This window comes from Penaeus chinensis, chromosome 10, assembly GCF_019202785.1.
Source record: "Penaeus chinensis breed Huanghai No. 1 chromosome 10, ASM1920278v2, whole genome shotgun sequence".
Lineage (NCBI taxonomy): Eukaryota > Metazoa > Arthropoda > Malacostraca > Decapoda > Penaeidae > Penaeus > Penaeus chinensis.
In genome coordinates this window covers 7,738,539-7,746,722 of record NC_061828.1, presented here as the reverse complement: position 1 = coordinate 7,746,722, position 8,184 = coordinate 7,738,539, and the positions used below count along the sequence as shown (strand labels likewise).

General features: G+C 43.8%; 1 protein-coding gene across 1 annotated transcript in view; it reads right to left on the bottom strand.

Annotated features, from left to right (window-relative positions):
- LOC125029458 (protein FAM107B-like) overlaps positions 1–7,799 on the bottom strand; it is a 65,125-nt gene extending 57,326 nt beyond the window's left edge. The window contains exon 1 of the mRNA XM_047619346.1: positions 7,784–7,799. The gene's annotated coding sequence lies outside the window, so the exon portion shown is untranslated. The remainder of the gene's footprint in view (positions 1–7,783) is intronic.
- Between the last annotated feature and the right edge of the window lie 385 nt (positions 7,800–8,184).

Below are 8,184 nucleotides of genomic sequence, written 5' to 3'. Positions count from 1 at the left end.
CAAATATATAAACATACATGTATATACATATATATGCATATACATAAAGTATACATATACTTGCATATACATATAACAAATATACATGATACGCATATACAAATATATCTATATATACACATATACTTATACATTTATACACAAATACACACACACACACACACACACACACACACATACACACACACACACACACACACACACACACACATATATACACATTATATATATATATATATATATATATATATATATATATATATACATATGTATACATATACACGTACAAAATCAAAGCCCTCACAGCACACACTGACCCTCTATGTCGAGGCTGCACTAATTACTGCTACAGGTGCGTTCGTAAATGGTATACGGAGAGACAGAGCTAGCAACAGGTATATCATAACAACAAGAGGGAGAAGAGGGAAGGAGGAGAGGGAGGGAGAAGAGGGAAGGAGGAGAGGGAGAAGAGGGAGGGAGAAGAGGGAGGGAGGAGAGGGAGAAGAGGGAGGGAGAAGAGGGAGGGAGGAGAGGGAGAAGAGGGAGGGAGAAGAGAGAAGGGGGAAGGAGAAGTGGGAAGGAGGAGAGGGAGAAGAGGGAGGGAGGGAGGAAGGGAGGGAAAGGAAGGAGAGAAGGAGAGAGGGAGAGAGAGAGAGAGTGAGAGAAGGAAGAGTAGGGAAGGAGAGAGGAGATGAGAGGAGAGGGAGGGAAAGGAGAGAGACGGGAAGGAAGAAGGAAAGGAAGGGATAGGGTATTGAAGGAGGAAAGGGAGGGAGAGGAAAAGAAAGAAAGGAAGGAAGGAAGTAGGGTGAAGGACAAAGGGAGTAATGGAGAGGAATAGAAAAGAGTTGAGGATAGAGAAGGGAAAAGAAGGGCCAGAGCCAGAAAGAAGGAAGGGAAACACGGAGTATGGAGGGAAAGGAGACAGGAGTCGGGTGTGAACAACCAGACATTCTACGCTCTCTTGTTCCCGGGATCACGGCGCACGCACTCTGCCGGAAGGGGGCATCCCGCGGCGTCTATTCTGAACCCATCCCAGGCAAGGCGTCCCCCCCGCCTGTCTTTCGATATATCTTCTATTCGTTCTCTCTCTCTCTCTCTCTCTCTCTCTCTCTCTCTCTCTCTCTCTCTCTCTCTCTCTCTCTCTCTCTCTCTCTCTCTCTCACTCTCTCTCTCATTCTCTCTAACTCTCACACTCTCACACTCTCACACTCTCACACACACTCTCACACACACGTTCACACACACACACACACACTATATCTCTCACACACACACTATATCTCTCACACACACACTATATCTCTCACACACACACACACACACACACACACACTATATCTCTCACACACACACTATATCTCTCACACACACACTATATCTCTCACACACACACTCTATCTCTCACACACACACTCTATCTCTCACACACACACTCTATCTCTCACACACACACTCTATCTCTCACACGCACACTCTCTATCTCTCACACACACACTCTCTATCTCTCACACACACACTCTCTCTCACACACACACTCTCTATCTCTCACACACACACACACTCTCTATCTCTCAAACACACACACACTATCTCTCACACACACACACTATCTCTCACACACACACACTATCTCTCTCACACACACTTTCTATGTCTCACACACACTCTCACTTTCCCTCTCTCTCACTCTCTCTTTCATTCAAAACTTCTGACAGTCGCTCCGTCGGTCTCCCAGGCAACGCCGGTGCAAAACAAACGAGCGAAAATCAGGATAATAAGCAGAATCACACGATCAACCTGCCCGTTTCCGATTTCTTCTTTTCCTCGCCTTCCTGCCCTCTCACCCTCCATCTCCCCCGGCCCTCGGGTACAGGAACACCCCGACGGTATGGATAAATATTATAATGAGATGGGAGATCTCGACATTTTTATCCGACCGTTAAACACGGCCCTGCGTCACTCAGCAATTAAGGCCTCCTCTGGCAAAAACAACATCCCCCTCCTCACCACTTACGTCCTTAATCCTCCTATCCTAAATGCTATCCTACGCGACCCATCACTCTCTTCCATCCTCTGTTCCTCCTGGAGTTCTTGCCCCTCATCCTTTATCCCTCCTCTCTCGGGATTAATCTCTCTTCCCTTCTCTTCCTTCCTAACGCATCTCTCTTCCCTTCTCTTCCTTCCTAACGCATCTCCTCCACCCTTTCCCTGAGGAGGAGGATGCCACGCATTACCCATTCCCTCTTTCCTTCTTTCCTCCTTCCTGATCTCCTCTCTCTCTCTCTCTCTCTTTACTCTTCTCCCTTCACGCTCTTCTTTCCTCTCTTCCTCCGCCGCACCTCCCTCCCGCCCTCCCTCCCCCTCCTCTGCCGCAGGACACCTGGGACGCCCCCGCTACAGGATATCACACCTTCTCGCTTTCGAGGGTCGCGTCACCGCTGGTTCCCGTAGGATATACTGTTACATTGCCCTACGGCGGTGCGGATCGCCTTCCTTCCTTCCTTCCTTCCCTCCTTCCATTCCTTCTTTCCTTCCCTCCACCCCTCCCTCCCTCCTTATGTGCTAAAACTCCCTCTTCTTATTTTTCCTTTTCATGAAAGCAAAGTAGTTGTTATTATTAGAATAAGCAGAGCGTTATACGGTGTATTACTTTGCTTTTGTTCATTTATGTTTCTTTCATCATATACTGGTTGCTATATTACTTGCACTTCACGGTATCTCTGCTTTTTCCTTCCTTCCTTTTCTCCCTCCCTTACTTACTTAATCCCCTCTCTCTCTCTCTTCTTTTCCTTCACCTATTTCTCTTTCTTCCTTCCCTCCTTACCCTCCTACCCCCAACCTCCCAACCTCCCTTCCTCCCTTCCTCCCTCCCTTCCTCCCTACCTCCCTACCTACCTCCCTCCCTCCCCTCCCTCCCTCCCTACCTCCCTCCCTCCCTCCCTCCCTCCCTCCCTCCCTCCTCCCTCCCTCCCTCCCTCCCTCCATACCTCCCTACCACCTACTCTACTCTCCCTCCCACCTCCCTCCCTCCCACTCCCTACCTCCCCCTACCTCCTCTCCCTACCTCCTACCTCCCTACCTCCTCCTCCCTCCCTCCCCTACCTCCCTCCCTCCTCCCCCCTCCCTCCCTCCCTCCCTCCCTCCCTCCCTCCCTCCTCCTCCCTCCTTCCCTCCCTTCCCTCCTTCCTCCCTCCCTCCCTCCTCCTCCCTCCCTCCCTCCCTCTCTCCCTCCCTCCCTACCTCTCTCAAGGGACTAATTCGCTGCTTACGCGAAGGGAGATCCAAGGCCTTTCGCTCCTCCTTTCACTGCCTAATCGCACACCACGGTCGTCTGGTCACCAAGTTTCTTGCGGGGAAGGGTGGGGTGATGGGGTGGGGGTTGGGGGGGTAAAGGAGGGGGGAGAAAGGGAATGAAGAAATATTGGAGAAAGGAAAGGGGGGGAGGGTCATATTATATATACTTCTGCAGATACATAAACGTAGAAATATGGATAGACAGATAGGCTGATGGAGATACATAGATAGACTGAGATAAATAGATACTGGCAGATAGATAAGTACTGATAGAGACTGGTAGACTGACTGATAGAGATTGACTGATAAGAAAGATAGAGACAGATGCATGAACAGATACATAGATATACAAAAATATATACATAGATAGATAGATAGATAGACAGTGAGAGAGAGAGAGAGAGAGAGAGAGAGAGAGAGAGAGAGAGAGAGAGAGAGAGAGAGAGAGAGAGAGAGAGAGAGAGAGAGAGAGAGAGAGATAGAGAGAGAAAGAAAGAGAAATAGCGAGAAAGGGAGAATGTCAGACACTAAAATAGCTAAACATACACGACAGAAAAACCCTTAAAATTACTTTGCAAGGCAACCCCCTCCCCCCCACCACCACAAAAAAAAAAAAAAAAAAAAAAGCAATTTCCCACCGAACAAGGCAAACACGTTGATTCGCGAAGGCTTTACCCTCTCTACCGAGCCTTCCTCAATATACACATCCCGTACCTCAGATCTCAAGACTCCAAAGCAAGGCCTAAGTAAAACAAAACACCGAAAACGAACATATACGTATTATTCACACGCCCTACACCAGCTGCTCTACGGCGCGACCCAAACGCAATACTTGTTGCGTCATTTCCCGCGACCTGAAATACTCATGTTTAGTAATCCACTTAAAAATATATTACAAAATGCCTCCCAACCCAAGATCGCCGACTGCTGCAAATACTATTTATTGCTGTCATCCTCGTAAAGTATTGTTTACATTTTATTGTATTTATTTATTGTATTTTTTATTATTATTATTATCATTATTGTTTTGCGATTCACCGAGTCAGTGGAAGATGAATAAAAGTTCAAAGAAAAACTATTATCGTTACATTTCGTCGATTTATTCAGTGCGATATCAACAAATGGCATGGGCGAGATACTATATGTACGTTTTTATATATGCAATATTTCATATAAATATATATATATATATACATATACATATACATTATACATCGGTGTATATATTTATATATACATATGCACATATATATCCATATACATATACATGTATATACATAAAAACACATATATATCCATATACATGTATATACATATAAACACATATACTTATATACACAAATATACTTAAATATACATATATATATATACATATCCATAAAAATATACATACACATACATGCATATACATACAGTATCCACATACATGCATATACATACTATGTACATATACATGATACATATATAAATATAATTATTATATGAATACAGTATACATATGCATATACATAAAGTTTGCATATACATAATACATATATATCTAAATATATACACATTACATATATATATACAAATATATATTTATATAGATATTTACATATAAATATACATATGTATACCTATACATATATATACATATGTATAACTATACATATATATACATTGTATACCTATACATATATATATATACACACAATATACATATACATATATATGCATACACATATATATATATATAAACATACATATATATGCATATACATACAATATACATACATGAATACATATGTTTGTGCGTGTGCGTGTGTACATGCACAAATACGAATATGCATATATATATATATATAATATATATATATAAATATATATATATATACTACATATGTGTATACATGCATACTTCTCTCTCTCTCTCTCTCTTTTATATACATACATACATACATACATACATACATACATACATACACACACACACACACACACACACACACACACACATATATATATATATGTGTGTGTGTGTACATACTTTTATAATCATACAAGCATGTATATACATACACATACATATCTATATGTATATGTATATATACATATACACATACATATATATGTATATAGACACACATACACAAATATACTTGTATATATATACACATACATATACATATACATAAATATACACACATACATACATATGCATGTATATAGTATACACATAGATACATATACATAAATAGATACACAGATACATGTATGTGTATGTGTATGTGTATGTGTATGTATATGTATATACATATATATATGCCTACATATATATGTAAATATACACACACATACATATGTATACTGGCTTATATACACGTGTGTGTTTATATATATATATATATATATATATATATATATATACATATATATACATATATACACATATATATTTCTTGTCTGGTAATATCCTGTAATAACAATATAAAAAAATGCGAGAACAGGATAGTAAAACCGGTAATCTGATGTCATCCAATTCAACGCGACTGACAATTATCATAATGCATATGATTTATTCACACTTACCTAGAACGCTTGCTGTAGTTACTGCTGGTTTGTCCAAGCGCTTTTTCAAATCACCCTTTCTGTGCAACTGAATACCTAATTTCACTTTTATGTGCTTCCTTTGTTATATGCTAGACCTGCAGAGTACCAAAACATTAAGGAAAAAGTCATACACTCGACACTCAAATTGACACCTGACACCTCTCACACACCGAACAGCGCCATTAGGCATTTCCTCGCGCGTCCAAACTCGCCTGGCCCGCGATTCGTCCTACTCGCGTTTCCGAATTTCGTTGGCGTGATCAGCTGATCGGACAACGCCTCGCCCAGAGAAGAGAATACATATAAAAGAGATAGTGTATTCCGTATCTCTTGTCACGACCGACTGATTCCCTCAGGCAGCCTTATTTCGGAGATCAAGCTGAACTTACTTTGTTATAATCACGTAAGGCGTTGATAATAATAACAAGGTTAAGCCCGCGCACGACACGAACCTGTTTGGCACGCCGTTCGGACCCACGGCAGTTTTAAAGCGCCGACAATCAGCTGATATCAACTGACGTAGTTACGCAGCGGAACCGTTTTGTAATCAATCGATATCGCATGACAGGCTAATGGGAAAGGAATCTCAACAGATCTCCATGACGCCATATTCAAATCTAACACTGATAAGAGATAACTACGCTTCAACGGAATGCCTTATCTATGGTCTGAAAGTCCGTAATAAAAGGATCCATTTGCGAGACCTGCCGCGTGCAAGGAAGATCAGCGAACATCAAAGGCGCCGCGGTTAGAAGGCGTGAAACAAGGCCCATTGGAGGTCGCCCAAGATACCATTGTATGGTGAAACGCCGCGGACGAGTGACGAGCGAAGCCGTTCATGTGACTTATTTCGACGTTATAAACGGATAAGTGTCACAAATGTCAAGGCTCCCCCCAACACGTGTAGCACTGTTTCAGACTACTATGCACTGCTTACGACGGTCACGACACGGTGCTGTCTTTATGAATACACAACTCTTCCCGATCAAGGATGAAGTTTTATAAAAAAATATCTCACAAATAGAATAAAAGAACCAGCAAATAGTGGCACATCACAGACCAAAAAACGTTTCCACGCGCGCGAAGACTTTAAAAGACAACAACGGACTGCCCCGCCAGCCAAGCGAACCAGAAGACACACACACACACCCTCACCCTCTCGCAGCCAATACACGACTGACGCGGTTACACCCCGTCTCGCTGTCTCTCTCTCTCTCTCTCCCTCAGCTTCACCCGTACCCCCCCTCCTCTTCCTCTCCCCCCTTAACCCCCTCGTGCTCCTCCTCTCCCTTTCCCAACCTGATGCTGTTGCTGTCTTCGTGGCGATGATGTTAGAGGAAAGGGAGAAATATATATGCGCGATTGCGGTCCTTCGCAACGAATTTAACTAGACTGTGTCCGCGTGTGTGATTGTCAAGTGAACAAATTGCATGACGTGAAGGTTGGAGAAACACAGAGATAGACAGAGAAGGGGAAGAAGGGAAGGAAGGAAGGAAGGAAGGAATAATGAAGGTGAAGTGAGGAAGGAAAAGAGGAAGGAGGGAGAAAGGAAAGGAGGGAAGGATGGGAGGAAGTAAAGGAGGGAGGGAGGGAGGGAGGGAGGGAGGGAGGGAGGGAGGGAGAGAGAGAGAGAGAGAGAGAGAGAGAGAGAGAGAGAGAGAGAGAGAGAGAGAGAGAGAGAGAGAGAGAGAGAGAGAGAGAGAGAGAGAGAGAAAGAGAGAGGGAGGGAGGGAGGGAGGGAGGGAGGGAGGGAGGGAGGGAGGGAGGGAGGGAGGGAGGGAGGGAGGGAGGGGAGGGAGGGGAGGGAGGAAGAAAGAAAAGAAGGAAAAAAATAAGGGAGGAGGAGGGAGACTAAATTAACAAAAAAAAAAAAGAAGAAAATAAAAACACTCACAGAAGCCACGAGACCTGGATTGAATCGGAACCTCCTCGTGTGAACCGCTTAACCCGCAAGACCCGCCTCGTCACCCGCGGCAAAAAAGCGCCCGCGGACGCCGCCCGAGTGAGACATCTGGCCTTAAAGGTGACGATCGGACTCGCGCTCGCCCGTTGCGTAACACCATGCGTACACAGAGCAATAACGTACACGGGCGTGGCGGGGAATAACACATCGATAGTATTATTACTCCATCGCCTCGTGCTGTATACGGCGCAAAAGCACACGCGAGTACACACACACACACACACACACACACACGGGGAAGGGGTGCACACGTTTGACTTGTGATACCGGTGAGCTCATGGCTATTGTTACCTAGGGTGGACGTACTGCGTGTTTTGTGTTCGGTTCGCCTT